Source organism: Toxorhynchites rutilus, chromosome 3 (assembly GCF_029784135.1).
Source record: "Toxorhynchites rutilus septentrionalis strain SRP chromosome 3, ASM2978413v1, whole genome shotgun sequence".
Classification (NCBI taxonomy): domain Eukaryota; kingdom Metazoa; phylum Arthropoda; class Insecta; order Diptera; family Culicidae; genus Toxorhynchites; species Toxorhynchites rutilus.
This window is the reverse complement of record NC_073746.1, coordinates 323,964,961-323,986,230: the sequence shown is the minus strand read 5'-3', so window position 1 is coordinate 323,986,230 and position 21,270 is coordinate 323,964,961. Positions and strand designations below refer to the sequence as shown.

Genomic DNA, 21,270 nt, shown 5'->3' with positions numbered 1-21,270 from the left:
GCCGTGGCAGTGTTCCGAGCTCTGCGATACAATTTTCTTACCCAATGTTAAAGTTGCTAAAACATACATTATAGACCCATTAAACGTAAAAATAATAATTGTATTGATATCAACACAATTTAATTCTATTGATTTTCATGACATGAAACGCTATGACTCACAAATAACATTTTATTGAGTGGTTTTTATAGTTGTTTCGATGATGTTGTCTGGCATCAGTGTCGAAAAAATAACGATGCTTTCACCAATACAAACAAAACCAATGCCGAAGATTGAAAAACGAAAATTTAACTTTCAGAGCACTTGCTAGAGTTTTCCGACGTTTTTCACTATACAGTGCGACAGCAGATGAAAATTCAACATCTTGTAAGTAATCGATTAGAATTTGGTTGATATTATTTGATGGGAAGTGTGCGAAAACGATCATTTTCTTCACACTGTTTCGCAAAATTATTGATTTTCGGGCGAGAGGTGAGGGAGGGAGATGAATGAAATGAGCGTCATTGTGGCAGCCATTTGTGGCTAGCTTCCACCTTCACCTTAATACACGAAGTTCATTTTTACACTTCACGAAACGGGAATAAGTACAACAAAGTGAAGTGAGATGTAAGCGTAGTGGGAACGTAAGTGTACGTGGATACGGGAATAAGGCCCATATATTTCATTTCAACATTTCTAAATAACCAAAATTAGGTCACTTAAAATTCGAAATGATAGTGAATTACTATTTCAAGCATCGTCCCTTTTGGAAAAGGTGTATTATTTGACGTTTCTACTAATGAACACGTATTCAGTTGTGGTTCATCTATTCGTCACCATCGAATGAACTTGTCTCGTCACCGTCGGAGGACCCTGAGCATAGCGGGAGAGATGTCATATGACACCGACGCGATGATGCTCTCCTATATCGATGCGACTGTCGGAATCACCCCCCTTGTGTTTCATCAATTTATCCGCGGGTCATCATCACCGAACTGCATATCCATTTCAGAAGCCTTGGTTTACGCCGGAGCCGGAGCCAGAGCAACAATTTAACACTGAGAGCGCAGAGAACAGCAGCAGCAACTACGACCAAAACAAACGAAAATGTAAAACTTTACAGGATACAATCAACTTTCTCAATCTCAATCAAATACCTGCAAATTGGGCAGAATGTCCCGATATACAACGAAAATGTTTATGTTACCAACAGACCAAGTTAAATCAGATCTATAGATACGGTACTGACTGTAGCAGAACAAATATCTGACCTCTCTGAGCGAAACAAATAAAATTCTGGGATGTCAAATTTTTTTTTTCTCAAACATATGCGATAAAAATCTGAAATATTTGTAAATATGTGCTAATGACTGCAACACTAGCCAGCTTCAATTATCATTTGAAATCAATAACGTTCTTTCATTATTTTCAAAAGCCTGCAGCAAGAATCAAAGGTTGTGATAAAAATTAAATGTCTGCAAATTCGGGAACATATGTGCGAATGTGGCATCTCTGATCAGTTTTGGCAACCAGCAGAATGAACACCTTGTCACATGCAGTTCATCCTCTCACCTACATAAAATGAACTTCTCACGGCATCCGATACGACTGTAGGAATAGAGTGAGCAGACTTGCGTGATGGTGATGTGATAATTGTCATCTCACCGCACACGCCGCTTAGAATCAAGCCGATTATTTGATCCATTTTCACTGTAATGAATTGTTATGGATTGCCCAAAACGATTGATGCTAAACTCTCCTGAATCTATCAGAAAATGATTGAGGAATAATTGTGAGAACAAGTAGAAGCTTGTATCTTCAATTTCGACCAATCAGAACGAGGTATTTCCGTTTGGATAACGGTTGAGATTTTTCAATTGTTCGATAGTTAGTTTCATGATATATTTTATTCAATTAAAATTTTTTTATAGAGTGCTGAAATCGATTGACGCGAAAATCTATCATGAAGTGACAGAGCAATAAGCGTTTGAACTTGGACTTTTTTCACTATGCGATCAATTTCCTTTTTTTTCATTTGTACCCTCAATATGCTCCCGAAAGACGTAATCCTACATCAAAAATATTTTTTTTTGTCTTCAGCATGTTCTGAAATTTTGTATCTCTGCTACCACTGCGTAAACAAAGTTGTGAATAATTTATCTGATATTTCATCGAGATGGGAAGATTCACGGGTTTTGGTTGTGTCAAACTTTGATTGTGTTAGTAGTCAGGAAGATAGGAAGATCACATACCAGGCATACCAGTCAGTTACTCAAATGATACAATATTTAATGTGTCAACAATGAACGTTGTAATAGGATATACAGAAACAAATTACATATTTGCAAAAAAAATTCTTCGCATTACATTCATCATTTTAAAAAACAGAATATGTCACGAGCTAATTGTTTCATTTTTTCTATGAATTCTTTTCAAATCAGAATTGAGGGGCTTAGAATGCAAGGGGTGTAAGTGATTTGATCGATTTCTCTTCATCAACTTTTTCTTTCGGGAATGACTCAGCGCACAAAAACGTTCCAATTTGATTTTGCTATAGAAACCGATAATTGAGGCTCTGACCTATCGTCCACATTGTCAAATAAGCTGGGAATATGTTTGCAGTTAAGCTATGATCAAAAGAGAAAGTCGATAAAGAGAAATCGATCAAGTCACTTACACCCCTTGCATTCTAAGCCCCTCAATTAGTATTTTAATGTCGGTATTTACGTATTAGCGTCACCGGAGCCAAAATTCAATAGATAGCAATTTTATTTTTCACAAGAGCACTCAGTTATCTGTTGGATTGTTGTTGTATTGTTGTTTGCACTGTTTCGTTGTTTTTAAGTGGGTATTTATGTATGAACGTCACCGGAACGTCACCGGAGCGTCACCCATATTTCAAATCAAAAATGAAACGAGCAAACGTAATGCAACAGGCAAATGTACGTCGTCCGACGCTCGCTAACGCTCGGTCGGATCAAATTGAAGGATCGTCTACTATGTTTAAAACTAAGGCGTCATGCACAAATTACGTAACGCGTTAAGGGGGGGGGGGGGCGTTACTTTCTGTGTATTAGAGATAGGAAATTGCGTTACGTAGGGGGGAGGGGTTCCAAAATCCGGATTTTAGCGTTACGTAATTTGTGCACGACGCCTAACTGGGCAATCGATGAAACACAGGTTTGTTTGGGAGAGACCGCTGCTTTAGTCGGCGGGGCCGCCTCGGTTTCTTATGCTCGTTAGATGGAGACTTGCGCTCCGGAGGCGTTCATACGTAAATGCCATACCGCATTTTCATAGCACTAAAAAATAATAAAACAATGCAAACAACAAGACAATAACACTATAAAAGATTACTGAGTGCCCGGGCGAACAATAAAATTGCTATCCCATTTTGGGCTCCGGCGACGCTAATACGTATGTACCCTAATGTCTACTGTTATTGGATTTTAGACCAACCTTTTTCCCATGCACTGTCAAATGTTTTTCCGTAAAAGAAACAAACGATTCTATGACTCTGACTATGTTTATTTACGTTTTTGTCGACGTAACGAGAAGTAAAATTGAATTGAAAATAAACTTAGAACACTTCAATGATATTCAAATTTCAGCTTCTGCTAAAATGTCTGTTGAGCCCTTATTATTTAGAATGCTAACATTGATTCAAGAAGAAAAAGGGTGGGTTATATCTATGATATAATCGCAAAGTTGACGTGGGACTAGCTTAGCTAAGCAATCATTTGTTTGTATTGATTGAATTTTTGATTGAATGAAATAATTTCCGGATTCCATCGAATTCAATATATTTGCTTTGTGAGTAAAAAGATTGAATAAATGCCATGTGAGGTCAATTCATGCATTGTGATAGATTATTTTCTTCGTTACAAATAAATTTAATGACAGTCCTTTTACGTTTGATATGATGCCTAGGACAAAATATGTGAACGCAAGAATTATCAAACGATTATTTTATTTTACATTACCATCTGAAGTTTGCATCTCTCAAGTTTACGTACTTCTCGAACCGCGAATCTGGCACTCAGTGCCAGAAATTCAGTGAGCAGAAGATATTAAGGCATATCCTTCAATGCAATCTTGAATAACCGAACCAAAGCGTTGTGTTCGTACCCGTTTTTGTAATCCGTGTTAGGAAAACACTTTTCGGAGTGCAAAAAAACATGCGGGTGCAAAAGTACCCCCGGCTTGCATGAAGCAACAACTTCAACTTATACTTTTTATATTATAGAGCCTTTAAAATTGAAAGTTCATTCGCCTCTAATGTCTGCAATATTTTCCCAGGTTCCTAAGTTTAGAAGACCATGTGAGGCAAATATATTCTAGTCTGCACAAAGGCAAGCGAGTTCGGAAGTACTCGCAGTTTGAATTTATTTGTAATGTCGATTTTCCCAGACACCGTGGTTTAGAAGTCTGGATTAGGTAAACACATTTCAGTCGAAACAAAAATACCCCAAACCTGCCTAAATTTGCAATACCAATTTCCTCAGACACCTTGGTTCTGAAGTCTGTGTTGGGGAAACACATTTCAGTCGGAACAAAAATATCCCCGACTATTTGCAATACCGATTTCTCCAACACTCCTTGGTTTTAAAGTCTGTGTTAGGGAACACATTTCGGTGAGAACGAAAATCCCTATACTTTCATGTATTTTCATTGCGTTGGCTGCTTGATTATGATGGCTGTGTTGGGGAAACCGTAAATCAGGCCAAACAAAACGAGGTAGTTATGGCGTTTAGATAACGCTTAACATTTTACAGTTATTCAATTGTTTATCTAATGAAAAATAACATTTTATTAATTGCGATAGATGCGTAGAAATATTCCCTGTCAATTGATGCAAACATCTTTCCGATCCAATAAGAAATGTTCGAGTTATAAGCATTCGGAATCTTTCATTTTTTCCTGCATGTTCTGTGTTTAGGTTTTCATTTTACCCCCTATCTACTTCGGTTAGACGTAGTCCCACGTCTAAACTAATTCGTTCATTCCATCTGGTTATTTTACTTATTATTAAAAATACTTTTCCTATGTAGTGGCCTATTGTAAGAAAAGCACCATACATAAACAAAATCTGTGACGTCACAGATTCAAAAATCTTCCCACCTTACATTTTCATTTCGGTGGTGAATCAATGGACTGGAAAAAAGGTAATGAAGATGCAGCGTACGTTTATGATAAGGTAACCTGGACTCGAAGTGTGTAGGACACGATTCACTTATACACTCTCAACTATGACATCTTAGCTTTGACCAAAAGCAGCGGTCGCAAAGCAATTCATAACAAGTGTTTTTTTTTTGTTGCAAATATTACGTTTCTCGTTATTTTCTTTTTGAAAATACGTCAATAATACGTGAGATAGAGAAGTTAGTGAACCATTAACGTTAAAGGCTTTTCGGAGTTAGTACCCTGAATGTGTTGTCTCTGTGCAGTTTTTTGAAACTGATCTTTATACGGCGGCTCGACTGCGAAGGAATATATTTATATAATATTTCCATTTTCAGACAATCCTATGGCTCGATGAGTGGCACCCGGCTCGAATCCAACTCGAATTATGAAAACATATCCCACAAATTATCATTTCATCGATTCTCGATGGATATGACTATTCGGAAGAAATGGCTTCGATTCTTCGGACAGGACTTAAACAGCAATACTAAAAACATGTACATTTGTTCGCTTCACTTCAGTCCATATTGTTTCGAGCATATCGATGGCTTGGAATTTAAACGAATCCAGATTATACAATCAATACACAAAACAGTTTATTTATAGATGTCCCTACTGTCAGAAAGGCTAACGATTTTCATGCCTTAGGAAATTAAAACCGGACGGCTCACTGAAAGGTCTTGATTGACATCAAGCATGAGTTGAATCCATTAAAAATATCCGTAACATCCGCGGAATCGGCCCAGCTTTTTAATGAGACTATCCCGAGAGGGATATTCCGTCAAAGGAAATCGGGAGCAGCGTCATCCACATCTCTAATGAAAAACCTAGCGATTCGGCCGGTTCTCATGGCTTAATTCAAGCGCTGCGGCAGGAGATATCGAAGAGCTACAGAGAGCTTCAGGAAGCTAAAATCCGAACTATCGAACCACAATTTACCCTATGTTTTGATTAGGTTTTGAATCTAAATAGATTATCTTTATGCTGCAATGAATAAACATATACATCAAGCTAAAATACAATAGATATAAACTTATTTAGACAAATTTATTATCCCGCTCCATCATACTTGCAAAGCTAACACGTCACAGGCTTACTACTATTGATACTCTAGTCAGTCAAGACTACCTTTCCATATACGTACCCTGATGAAGATGGTGGTTTTCGAGCGACATAGCATGCGCTGCCATAACTATTTCTTAAATAGTGACGTCAATTTATGTGTTTATATATGATTGTCTTCCACATCCATGTGAAAATGCTATTTTCAGTATGTGTTTTATCAATTAAAAACATACATTTATTTGGAGTTCCCGCTGATTATGAGTATGATGTGATAGCGTGCAGTGGATTTTCGTGAAATTACTTCGAAAAAAAAAACAGGCAACAGTGACATTTTTGTGCGCCATTTCCACTCCCCCACGATCATAGAAAAAAACGAATTTTCATTATTCTAATGAAATGAAGTTCATAATTTTACTGCTCTGTGTCGGTGTGTATGATTTGAGTAAATAGTCTTTAATTAATCAGTATATCATCGAAAATGTTGCTACTTTCGAGGACTAAGCATACGATTGTTTTTTAGTTCTTTATACCACATAAATAAAAGAAATGAGTCGCAATACAACTGTCATCTGTTAGAAAACAAACAGTTGCAAGATTTCAAGAAAGTTTTAGCTCTAATCATCATGAAACCATGAGTGTATATACATTTCATATTGGATGCAAATAATTACGACACCATATTTTGCTTGCCAATCAAATATAATTCGCTTACTGCGTCACCTCGACATGTACTCATTGGTGGTGAATAATATACCTGATATTTTATTTACGTTGACTAGACAATTAAAATTTAATACAATCAGAACTCGTAAATCTTTCCACTTTATATCCATGAGAAGGAGCAGATGGCAGAATTTGCGAGCGTAGTGTGCGTGATAGCATGCGCTGCCATAGCTACTTTTCACATTATGACGTCGATATTTGTGTTTATATTCAAAGTTCAAAATATATTTTAAAAAACACGCTTTTTTTCGGCAAGTTTTTTATCAATTAAAAACAGATCTTTTCGTGGAGTTCCCACTGGATATACCAGGTGTATGACACGATTATCGCTATCTCACTCTACCTACCGTCACCGCCTATCTCACTATCACTCTGCTGTAAAAGTTCATCATCGACATCACGATATGTCAGATGGTGGTAAATTGGTAATTCGCGATGACGTCGACGTCTGGTGGCGACTTCAAGTTAGGGCAATAATTTGGGTCCCAAAATCGTTAGTGTAATCTCTACTAGATTAGAAGACACGGAGCCGATTTTCAAATTTTAAAATTTGAATGAAAATTTTCACATTATGTTATTTAATTATTAGAAATACGTATTTCTGACTTTCATTCAACCATGTGGTCATACAATTCCAACATTGTTGCTGATTTTACTCTTTATAATATAAAGTTGTCTTCATAAACAATTTTCGTATGAGACTTTTTCCCCACCTGCAAACAAAAATATTTTTAATTTAAACAGAATACTAATTTGATATGGAAAAGCTAATTTTCATTCATAATTTCAATTTTGAAAACGTTCACTCCGACTGAAAATCAGCTATTCTTTGACGCTCCCCTAAACTAGTAAACAAAGCTCACTACCGTCAACGCGGATCGCTGTTTTGAAGAAAACAAATACTTCTGACGTGTGAGATGTTGGCACCAAAAACATGGCGGGTGTCATACGGCTGGGATATACGTATAATGTGACAGTGTGCAGTGGATATTTGTGAAATGATGTCGGAAAAGATGAACAAAAGTTGTATTTTTGTGTGTCATTTTCACTCTTCCACCTTCATAGAAACAAATAAATTTTCGTTATTTTCGCTATGATATGATGATATTTTGAAGGCTCCCAGTGCATGTGATTTGAGAAAAATAGTTTACAATTAGGCAACATTTCACTAAAAATTCTGCTATTTCCGAGGACTGAGAATAAGACTGTTCTGCTCCTTAAATGATGGAAGTAAGTCACAATACAATTATCATCTATTGAAAAACAGTCAGTTACAAGATTTCATGAACATTTTGGCTCATGACATCATTAAATTGTGGGTTATTTTAAATATTGTTTCGGCTCTTCCATATACATTCCATATTGAATGTAAATAATGACAACCCCATATTTTGTTTACCAATCTGCCTACTGATCCACCTCATGTGTACTCATTGACTTTATATTATTCGTATTATTCACATCGCCAGAAAATATAAACAAAATGGATCATGGATGTGTTTGTGCTAATGTTAAAATTTCACCTACTGGTGGTGTGTGAACCGGCAGAAGAAGAATAGACATAACACCGAAATTCAGACATTATTTTCATTTCTACCCATCTGAGGATCTGTACATAGGCGGCGTATGGCGTGCGAATTTAAACGTTTTTCACGGTGGAAATTGATTGTTTCGCGTTCACTCATCTAGTAAATAATATTCCCTGTTTGTTTTTCCGTTTATCATTATAATTTTTTCCATCTGCAGGTTAACATGTATGTTCGCGATCGTGGAATAAAGTGGATGAAATTTGAACGAGATAAAATGGCTTCCGTCTGGCATTTCGTTTTTTTTTCCACGACGTGGATGGTGAGTATTGTAGTCCGTGTATTCTAGATGTTAAATAATCGAATAGAACATTCATTTCATTTCGTAATATGTAGAGCCAAATGATTGTTCTTGCTTTAGGACGATATTGGATTTTTTATGCAAATCGATTGATTTCTTTGTGCAATTCGATTCGTTTATGCAATTTAATTTTCCATTAGCAACCAATCACAGAAATTTTATGTAAACACTGAACATGTGTTTCTATCGCAGAATATATTCCCTTAATTTAAATACTATTTTTATATATATTTTTGTGAATAAATCACTAACAAGAATGAGCAAATGGGACGAAATAAAAAGGGATGGTTAATTTCTTTTTTTTTTTGAAGCCATCGGAGTTTTTGTGGTTCACCCAGTTTCTACCAAATGAAACAACAAAAGGACACATCGAAGTCATGAACAATGTAGGGTAAATTTTGTTGGTTTGTTCAATTTAGGGTGTTTTCACACAACTAGTAAATGCAAATCAATTTTTCTTCATGAGAATCACATATAATCTAGGCGAGTTCGGGTTTGTTGAATAGCCCCAAGTAGGGTAGATGTACCTACTTTCGCAATAACACATATTATGGTAATACGAGTGAGTTTTTCATTAGTTTAGAAAATATCTTATATTCAAAGGCTCTAATATGATTTTTCAACATCAGAAATCTCTTTGTCGATTTTGGTACTTGATTCCATGCGAAACATTGTTCTTTTGTTGAAAAATCTAGTTTGAAAATAGTGTTTCCCATTGATGGTTGCTTCTTAGCATTTTGCTAAAGAATATGCGGTCAAATAATGAGATTTTTATGCTGTGGCTGTTTTGATGCAAACACAGTGTAACAGTTCGACTGAAAAGTTTATAAGCAGCCCTATTCTGTATTCCGACGGATTGCCATTTCGTTCCTATTTCGAACGTTTTGCCTATTTAATGTTCGAAAAGAAACAGATCGACCGAAATGTAAAAACAACTCGAACGGAATTTTATGAAGTCTTTCTAAATATTTCGAATCGTTCGAAATACAGAACAGGGGTGAAGGTAACACAGTAAAACTTTTTTTTTTCTGCAAAATTCAACTTTATTATTCGACATAATTTCTTTCGAGGGCGATACAGTGATTATAGCGATCTTGCAACTTTTCAATACCTCTTTCTATACTCTTTCGGGATTTCCTCAAAATAGGCCTCAGTTTCGGTAATCACTTCATCATCGGTCTTAAATTTCTTGCCAGCGGGCATTTTCTTTAGGTCTTCGAACAGACAATAGTCGCTGGGGGCCAGATCTTGAGAATACGGTGGATGCGGAAGCAATTCGAAGCCCAATTCATGCAATTTTGCCATCAATACACGAAATTCGGATTTTTCCATTTTTTGTTCACATTAACAAAAGTTGCTTCACTCACAATGCTGCAACTCACGAACCAATCGTCCGATTGCTGTCAAATTTTGACACTTATTCATGGTGCTTTGTGATTGCCAATAGATTTTGCAAAAGGCGCCGTCTAGACGTCAACCCTATGAACTTTTCAGTTAAACTGTTAGAGGCATTTTTTTCCCTTGTTGGGTGTGAACCACTGCGTCCATTAGTTTGAGCTATTGTGGTATGCCCCATTTTTTGTACTACGCTTCAAGCTTATCTACTGCTTATTGATGAAGAAGTAGACTGAAAGCTATAGCGAGATAGGTGCCAATCAGGAATAATCTGTTTGATAAAATTTATAGTCCTGATCGGCGACACAGACCAAACTTCCTTGGGCTCCAGAATAGCCTTATCAAGGTGTTGAGGTCTGCGTCTTGTTAGTGCTCCGCATTTGCAGAGCAAATGTTCCGAGGTTTCGCTTTCGGCATTACAAAAGCGACAAATATCATCTTGCACTAAACCTATGTTTTTGAGATGGTATTTACTCGGACAGTGTCCTGTTATAAGACCAGTGAATGTGCTGAAGTCTTTCTTATTAAGACTCAGCAATTGTTGAGTAATTTTAATACTCGGCGTGATAATTTTTTTTGACTGGTTGAGTTGTACAGCCATCCAGTTGGCCATTACTTCCCGGTCTTCCCATTTCTTCAGCTCACTCTTCAACACAGATTCAGAAATTTCACAGAATGGTTCTGGACCAGTGAAGGGTGAGCTTGAGCCGCGTCTTGCGAGTTCATCTGCTTGTTCATTTCCCTCTATACCGCAATGGCCAGGAATCCAGTATAGTTGTACCGAACTTCTCTGACACAGTTGTCGTAAGAGGCAAATGCATTCCCAGACAATTTTTGAATAGCACTTGAAAGCATTGAGGGCTTTAAGTGCTGCTTGACTGTCTGAGAAGACGCAAATGTTAGCATGTCTATAATTTCTTTTAAGGCAGACATTTATACATTCTATTATTGCAGCTACTTCTGCCTGGAAAACTGTTGGCCAGTTCCCCATAGCTACAGAGATTTTTATTCTGGGACCATACACTCCAGCACCTGTTCTGTTACCCATTTTCGACCCATCGGTATAGAACAGGATTGAACCATTACGAACATCGGGACTACCCTCATCCCATACTGAACGAGAAAGTTCGATCACTCTGTATGGAATGTCATAATTGGTCCTTGGTTCCATCCAATCGCTGTTCATCTCTGAGGTTGGTCCAACGGGTAAGAGATTCAGGATGCTCAAGTGACCAGTTTTGTCCCCGTCTAATATTTTTTTATATCTTATTAGCTTTTGAGCGCTTCTATTAGCCTCCAGCTGAACATGTTGACCCAAAGGTAACAAGTGAAGGATAGCCTCCAATGCCTTTGAGGGTGTGCTTCGCATTGCTCCTGTTACAGCAACGCATGCCGCAGTCGTTGGAGTTTGTTTAGCTTTTTTGTAGCTACATTCTCCTTAGTCTTTGACCACCATACTAATGAGGCATAGGTTATCCTAGTGGATTTGCCTGATTGATAGGCAAACTGGTATTTAGATAAAGGGCATTTGGACATGAATACAGACTTATAATACTTTTGTTGTTTTTGAGGGATTTATGCTCAGACCTTCTTTGATACACCATGATTGTGTAAGGTTTAAGGCCATCTGCATCCTGCTCGATATCACATCGTCGAATTTGCCACGTACCATTATGACTAAATCATCAGCAAAACCCACGGTTTCGAAACCATTCGCCTCCAAACTAACCCTCCTTGTAGGCAACCTTTCGTTGCAATCACAGATGTCGACGACCCACCCAGCTCCGAGGTGATTTGTCTATTTGTGAGCATGCCTTTGATCCATTCGACTATGCAGTCATCGAAATGTCTTCTTCTCATAGCCTGTGCCATTGATACATAAGAAGCATTGTCGAAAGCCCCTTCGATATCAAGAAACGCACATAATGCAGTTTCTTTTGACGAAAGAGATTTTTCAATTTTAGTCAAAAGCGTGTGTAACGCTGTGACTGTGGATTTGCCTGATTGATAGGCAAACTGGTATTTAGATAAAGGGCATTTGGACATGAATACAGACTTATAATACTTTTTCCATAGTTTTCAGCAGTATTGATGATAAACTAATTGGTCTGAATGATTTTGGGAGTGATTTATCACGTTTCCCAGCTTTTGGAAAGAAGACCACTTTAACGAGTCTCCATGTGGAAGGAATGTGCTCTAGTATCAGACTTGCCTTAAAAATCTCGATTAGAGATGGAATCAGCTTAGATTCTCCTTTTTGAATCAGCGCTGGAAAAATTCCATCTGCACCTGCGGATTTGTATGGTTGAAAGGATCTCACCGCGCTTTCTACTCTGGCCTTCGTGAAAACCATTCCAGCAACTATCTTTGCGACATCCTTTGCACTTTGAGAATACCTTCGAGAGCATTTCATGTCGCGGTTGTAGCTAGGACTGGTATCAGAATGAACCGATGTAGATCCCGGGAAGTGAGTTTTCATCAGTAAGTCTAATACTTCTGAGGGAGAGTTTGTGAACGAACCGTCGTCCTTTTTGAGGGAACCTAGCCCGTTCGAGTGGTCTTTTGCAAGAGTCTTGCTTAGTCTTGCAACGATTGGGGTACTTTCAATGCTTTCGCAGTTATTTACCCAAGATTTTCGTTTAGATCGTCTTAGTTCTCTGTTATATTCGGTTAGGGCGCTCCTATATTGAGACCAATCCTAATTAATTTTAGCTCTGTTGAACAGCTTCCGCGCTGTTTTACGTAGCCGCTCGAGCCTTTTGTTCCACCATGGAACGTTTCTTGTCGAAGAAACTTTCTTAAGTGGACAATTACTGTTGTAGACTGAAACTGTTAGACTGTTAGAGGCATACGATACAACCTTCTTGATGTGGTTTGTCCAATTTATACGATTTTATCGAAATAAACATGTATTTTTGTATTACCATAATTGGTAAAATTTCACATCTATTATGGTTGTACGAAATCGCTGCAAAGCTGAAAAACAGCTGCATGTTCTTATCATGGTTGTACGTTGTTATGTTATATCATGGACAGACATTCAGCTGTACTAGCGTTGTACAGGTACCATCGTAGCATGAAAGATATACTTTGGTTGTACATTGTACCGCATGACACACTGACAATCAGAAATTTGACCAATTTTCACCACATATTTCAATGAAAAAGGTTTTTATCTAGCGTCTAAACTAGCAAACACAACAATTTGGATGTTTCCAATCCGAGTTATTAACTCAAGAAAAAGTCAATTAAAAGAATGTTTACCAAGTGTTTTGATTCGGTTGGTTCATGCTATCCACCACTAACCGTTAATGGCGATGCGTACATTACAACTAAAACCATGTACATCGATGAAACAAGTCGGTACGAATACAGCGATTGTACCGAGATGCTTGCATGGTTCTAGCGCTGTATATGGTGACAAACATATAATTTTCGAAGTACAACGCTATCACAGTTGTATGTCTGTCATAAATATTATGGTTGTTATGCTATTGTGGTTGTACCTATATATTTGTTTGATCCACTCTGTTGAAAATTAAATCTTAGGTGAATGGGTTAATATCCTTTGTTCAGTTCCAGAAGACAACCCTCACGCCTTTTTTTTCTTCTGTCAGCTAGCAGAAAGGCCTAGCAACAAGGAGCAAGCAGTTATTTTCCAACTGGGGAGCGTTCAACAACTGTCTAATTTAGAGATGAAACGGATATTCGGTATCCTGCCTATCCGGTCAATATTTGGTATCCGGCCGGATACTGGATATTAAAAAAAACATAAATTTCTCATTAACAGAATGTAAATCATAACCGAAACTTGCAATGCTGGTTAATCCAATTTTGATTTGTAGTTAATTAAGTGTACCCTCTTTCAGATTATTGTTCCTGAAGTTTTTAGTTCTATCAATTTTGAATACAAATAATTGCCCTACATGGTTATCGTAAGAGAAAGCGAAAGAAAGAGAAAGGAATCGATCAAAGCAAAAGCCAAAATTAGGCAAACATTGCCGAATAATGAATAATATATAATGAGTCTTGTACAGATTTTTTTGGAATTTTCAAAATTGCCCTCTGATTTGGGAATAATCGCATAATCGCAATTATTCATTAGAAGAAGGGAAGTTTCTCATTCTATCAAAACTTTTTTCTGTAGTAAAATGACCTGCAGGAGCGTTCTTGGAATCAAATGAATGCTGTTTGATAAGGTTAATTGGATTTACAATTGACTTGGTTGATAAAACACTGTGTTAATGTACAGAGTCAGAAAAAACAGAACAGAAAAAATAATTTTTTTTCTTTCCAATATTGTTATCCACTTAACTAACCTACACAAAAAGATTGAAACATTCGATGCTTTAAAATTATGTATATTTCATTTTCATGTGGTGGTTTTTCACAAAGATACAGCGTTTCTAAAATCACTTTGAAATTTCGACTTCGTGCTGCGTCCCCATAATTTTTGTCGAGTGTAGAATTAACGACATAGAATAAGATTTAAAGGCATAGTCTTATTTAAAAAGTTGATGGGTCTGAGCCTAGGGGCACGGACGGGATCTTGACATAGGACTGTGAATGTGTGTAGTAATTGCATTTAAATTGTGTTTTTCAATGTTCAAAATCTGTATTTTTTCTCTTTTGATACATCAAATGGATGCCCTGCAAAAACCGTTTTCTGTATGTACTTGTATCCTTTAAACGAGTTAGATGACATAACGTGATAGAATTCGGTACCGCATTCTGTTCAAAAATGTACATAAAAATACCATTAAAGCCATTATTACCCTTTTCTTCTGTTTATTCAATCATGCAGAAGAAGACAAAGAGTCATCATATATCATTTTTAAACACAAGTCTAAATAGTTAAAACCTACATAAATATAAGCCTGAGTCTAATCAATCTATGACTACAAAAATATATTATAGATAAAAATAGCATTACTCAAGCTATCATAATCTGATTTACGTAGGTATACCTTTTCGATCTTCTAAATCAACAGTCATTTAAATTCATTTATTGCATTTTTACATAACAAAACAGCATACTCGATACTATGACATCCTGGACCACCATTTTACAATTTGTTAGTAGTGAGACCTACGCGATAAAAACATGAATTGAGCACAAATCGATTGTACAACAATATGATATAAATATAAAATTAATGCCTATTATCGGTATCGGAATAATTCATTTTACGCATCAACTCATATTATGAGCTAACGCCCGAATTTAAGCAAAAAGATTGCTCGTTGCGTCGCACAGTGCGTTGAATATATAGGGATGCGGGACAAAAATCAAAACAACCCTTATAGTATTTTTTTCGGATAGGTATAATGGAAAAAATGTTAGTTATGATGAAATCTACTATTTGCATTAAAGACTTATGTATTATACGTAATCGCAAAAGTGTCTTAAGTGCCAAATTAATATTGTATAGTATATTAATAGTGACATAAAATTAAGTTGTTCTCTGGAGTGCTTCTCCTGTTTAGATAAAATGCTAGTAACACACAATCTTTTATATCTCATCCGACGACACAGTGACCTAAACGCCACCGTGGTGATTTTTTTTTTTTTTATACATTTTTCCGTCTAAGTTGCTAATGCTTCATTTTTAACAATTAAATACATTTTACTCTAGGGCAATGTTTGATTTATATATTCTTACTCTTTGCATAAAAGATTAATGCTTTATACGATTTCGTTTGCATAAAAGACTAACGTTTTGTACATAATCGCAAAAGTATCTTAAACACCAAATTAATAATGTTATGAAGAAATAAAATGCTTTCCGGAATGTTTCTTCGTTTGGATAATACACAAATAATATAATCTTTTATTTTTCATCCGATGGCAAAATTACGCAAACGCCACTGTGGTGATTTTTCAATGTTTAAATGTTTTCTATTCTAGGGTCACACTTAATTTATACATTCCATACATGTATTGTAAGCAGGAGAAACTCTACACTATTTATTATTTATTTATTTTGGAATTTTCCTTAAAGGTAATTTTTTTTCTCTATTTTGTAATATTTGTTAGTTTATGAATAAGTACACCTTTTTCAATTAAAGTGATGAGAAAGCTTATGTTTTATTTCTTTTCTTACACATTTCTATTATTTTGTAAATTATTCAGATTCATTAAAAAGACAAACAGAATCAAATTCAACTGTATCAGCAAAAAAAGAAGAAATATCATTGACATCCGTGTGATGATTATTCGCTATAGTTTTTCTCTTCCCTGCTATGGAAGGGTCAGAAGAAAGCAGCATATAGTTGATCAAGTCCTTATTACTGTAAATTCTTGATGCTTTCCTTGTATGCTTCAACCTGTTCTCCCTGATCAGCCTGTGTGTAGCTTCTAAAGCCTCTTCCGATAACTGGCCAATAGGCAGATCAAATGCTTCCATAATACCTGAACTGTGTACCAATAACTTATGCACAGTTACAGGCATAAAATACCATCCGTACAGGCTTATGTAGAGATCTCTTGTATCCGACAATAGTTTCTGCGATTTGGACATTTCGATTTTTCGCCCCGACGATATTATACGGAGAATTGTAGCGAAATTCGTTATCAGCTCCACACTTACCCCTGTTATTTCCGAGCTGGTTTGTGGATCCGAGAAAAATGTTCGTGCAGTGTTGCCGTCATTGCTTGAATCATACCCCGGTTTCGACTTGTCGACAACTAGACCCATCCTTGACTTGAACGCCTCTTGAACTTCTCGCTTCCTGCTTTCATACTCTTGCTTATGTTCAGCAGTTTTCACTTGCCAGGTTTTAAATGGCAATCTGTTGAAATGAATGATAGTTATTATTTATACACTATTAAACATTTTATAATGCTAACCTGTAGCCGATGTGAATTACGCATTCAAAACATTTTATTTTGCAATGCAGTGGTGATAGGCCTAGCTTGTAAGTTTCGGTATTTGGTACTATCTCAACAGCCTTCGATGTATTCATCTCTTTCGGAAAAGATCCACAAATTAAACATTTTGCAGAAGCTTTATTTCCGGAAAGCACATTTGCCACCTTTCCATCTATCATAGTAAGATGGAATTTAAAACTTACAACGATCTGAGCGCTATCGTTGTTGATGATGAAAATTTGTAACGTTTTAATTTTCTTTTCCATTTCTGACTGAATGCCAAGAATAGCTTGTGAGTCTTCCTTCGTGAACACAAATTTAAGCGGTCTACAGTACGATGTTGAACTTGAATATAAAACTGTGATGAATCACTGAAAATTAATTTGCCACGTGCTTAGAAGAAACTTCTTGACTGCACATGCTTGTTCTGACAAATTGGGTGGGCTAACAAGGCTACTGAGATCGTTTCAGCATGCCTGAAACATGTATAAAACACACCGCCTACTTAGACAACAACATATGTCACACTAATCATTTTGAGTAATATGCGTTTGAAAACTCTTAATAAATCGTAACATTTTTCGTAGAGTGACCCCCCTATATAGAAATCAAAGACATAGTCCTATGTTCAAATTATTATTGAAGTATTATTTGAATCCTATTACCATTTTTTCCATGTAACACCGACTATTTCCATAATAGGTACACTTATTATGAAACTCCAGGAAACAATTACCTCAATGGGTACATGGAAGTGATATTTTAAAAATTGTTTTTTCTACAATTTAGTCATTTATTCATCGAAATGTCAGTGAGAATCCTCAAAAACAGAATTCAAACTGCTAGAAAAAGTATACTTTTGTATACTTTTGCGCTGAAATAGAGTATTTATTCATGAATTTCTGCAAGTTGGTGACTTATTGCCTCCATAATTGATACACTTAGCCTTATACCATAAAGCGTCACATTATTGAAATTTTTGTGTTTTTTAACGATTTTCTTCAAAGAGAAATTATGATGGTTTTGGTTTGTCCGGTTTTAGAAATCATTCTTTTGAATGAAAAAAATCATGTGGATGTTGCATTTTTCATTGCTTGAGTTCATTGTCATCGTATTGATCCATTCATAATTTAGGCTTTCTTCAGAATGTTGCTTTTTCTTGGGTATTTTAAAGGTGAACAGCACTCAACACAGAGAAACTTCATTTCTGCTACGCGCGAAGAACACCATAAACAAAATGCTATAGAAACTAACATCGGACAAACCATGATCAAAATAGTAGAGGTCATCGAGATGCATCAATTACATAGTTTAGGTATAAAAATCTGATAAAAATGGTGTGCAAGCACGATGTTTACAATATTTGCAAGTATTTTAATCCAGAAAAAGGTCTGAAAACGTACAAAACAATCATATGGCGATTGATTGAATGTTAGCTCAAATGAGGGGCGTATTGACACCAATAGAAAGTGGACTTTATGAACCATGTGCATCCTTAAAATATCCTATAAAACTACTGTAAATCATGAAAAAGACTATTTTATTTATATGTTCTGAAACATTTGAATACCTGATTTGACACAAGTGTGCTGATTTAGAGCTTTCAAAAAAATGGACAAACCAACATAATTTATCTTACCTTGTAATAAAACTAATATCCATAAAAAATCGGCTGAAATTACAGTGTTTTGTCTTAATTTCAAATCCTATCACACTTCTTGGACATGAAAAAGCGCTGACAACTTTCTTTTAAGTCTAATGATTTTCATTACATTCTTTTTGTGTTCATTTATATTCTATTTTAGGTTGGGCATCATGTTACCAACATAACAGCTAAACATTTTACGAAGAACAACATAGCCCCCAAGATGGTACCATACACTTTTCGACACTCCATTTGTTTCAATTGGAAATTTCGCATCTTCAACACTCATCTTTGAACAGGTGAAAATCTGTATCAAAAGTGTAAGAGCAAGTATGAAGACACACCAACATACACACAAGCATACGGAAAGTGTCAGCTCATAACTACGAAATCTCGAGAAGCCTTCAATGAAAGGCTTCAGACGAAGCACATTCAAATTGTGCATCATTCGAGCCTCCAAATAAGACAAGTTGTTGTGAACGAGTTTATATGAATGACGTAATTACGATACCGTATGGAAGTCGTAGAAAATCGACAATCGGCAAGTTTGGTCTTGTTGAGGATGATGATGTTACTAGCAGATGACGTAGAATCTTTGACAAACAAACGTCTTAGGTTCTTCAACTGCAGAGAGAACAACCATGAGTTTACGTGATCACGAGTTCAATTCTCTTTTCCCTTTATTTCGATGTTGAAAGTCACTTTAATACGGCAAAAAATGGCCTGCTGCGTATCCAAAAGTGCATAGGAACAAACGGGAAGTTGTCTTAGCATAAAATAAGCAAAAAAAAGCTGCACAACTAAATCGTCAAGCAAGTTTTCTCTCTTTCGTGAAAACATCCTGGTACGCAATGACCAAAAAGGTGAGATCCATCTCTTAATCCGAGCCACAAAATTGCAGCAAATACGGATATGATATTTTTCTTTCTAGGCGAGATTTTTCAATGTCGAAGAAAGCAGTGATGATGACAAGGGAGATGAACACGATGGAAAGGACTCTTCGTGCAAGTATCTAGTTGTAAGATTTAAGAAGGAGAAAGCAATTAGTGTAGGTTTAGCCATGATCAATCACGAGTATGTGATTTGAGGTATAATTTAAAGCGAAGCGCCAAATCTACAGCTTTAATAGTAAGGAAGAATAGTTAGGCAACAGGATAATTAAGATAAACATTCAAACGCTGAGTTTACTGCTCACAGGTAAGGTAAAGTTTGTCTTCGCTCTTTCAGTTAAGACTAACTTATGTTGGTTGAATGAAAAAACGTAGTTTACAGCGCTCAGTTTTGATAACAGTTTGCAGACTATTCATATGAAATTGGAAGGCGTAACTGGCGATTGAGTATCGAAAATGACGCAATAAGGTTCTGAACTTACATATTTCTATTCATTTACATCCACAGTATCATTAGTGTTATGTGGTCTGCTTTCCTGACGTACAGTCTGAAGTGTTATGTTAACTATCACTAAGAATTCATTTTCCGCTGTTAACATGCGCGAAGCATTTGCGATTAATTAATCTTTATTCTGTCCTTGTTGTGAGATTGATTCAATAACTAAATCCACAGCGTCGATTGTTAGTATAAATTTCTTGCGCCGTCTATATCTAAAAATATTATTCTTCTCTCCTCTTTTCATACTTCTTCATCTGAAACTGTATGTCAAAGAACTTTTTCGGAAAACTTCATCTAACTAAATTTTTTTAAGATTAAGAATTTTCTCTAAATAGAAACTTTTGGTAAATGTTTTTCATAACTAAATCGCGAATAAGTCTTGGATCATTCAAATACTCGTCGTGTTTGAACATTTGTGTTATGCCCATGAAGTGTTGTTATCTCGAAAGTAAGCTTGAATAGATTCCATATTTTATAAGATCCGTCAAAATACGGGAGACCCGATATAGATTGTCTTAATATTAGTATGGTAATGTCTGAACCTTCTTCGTTATACTTTGTTTTCACTATTTTCATGGAACCCATGAGAGCCCCTTTTGATTCTTTATGGCCTTAGCCACCTTCGTCTGTGTCTGCAACACCAGTACATGATGAAATTCTCTATATGTCGCATCTTTACACCCAAACCTTTCTTCTCTTCAACTGTTGGTGTTGGTTGCTCTGCAGTAGCAGCGCTTGTACTCGCTTTTGGATGGGTTGCCATCTAAAACGTTTGGGTGCTCGTATTGAATAACACGTATTCCGGGATACTGACCACTATACTATCGAAGAACAATTTCCGTCACTCTTCACTTCTTTCAATCACGGTGCTTTCTATAACGATTTGACTGCTGGTTCACCATCACGTTTGTTTTGATATAGTCTTCGTTTCATGGACAGAAATGGTTCACGAGCGTCTCATTGCCAGGGCCTTACAATTTCACTTCAATTGGCACATCGTTACTCAATAATTTGTCTATCGCTTCTCATTTTGCCGCAGAACCATGCAGGCTAAAAATATAGCTATTATCTCTTCACGCTCAGTATATAAAAATATCTCATTTCATTCGTACATATTCCTTTCGTTTCACGT

General features: G+C 36.3%; 1 protein-coding gene across 2 annotated transcripts in view; it reads left to right on the top strand.

The window, feature by feature from the left end:
• Positions 1 to 20,055, top strand: part of LOC129778092 (non-canonical poly(A) RNA polymerase protein Trf4-1) — a 141,719-nt gene extending 121,664 nt beyond the window's left edge. The window contains exons 8-10 of one of the 2 annotated variants that reach the window (XM_055784762.1): positions 8,698 to 8,799; positions 18,910 to 19,612; positions 19,681 to 20,055. The gene's annotated coding sequence lies outside the window, so the exon portion shown is untranslated. Of the gene's footprint in view, positions 1 to 8,697; positions 8,800 to 18,278; positions 18,416 to 18,909; positions 19,613 to 19,680 lie in introns of those variants that run through there. The other variant, XM_055784763.1, reaches the window with a different exon arrangement.
• Positions 20,056 to 21,270: the final 1,215 nt, after the last annotated feature.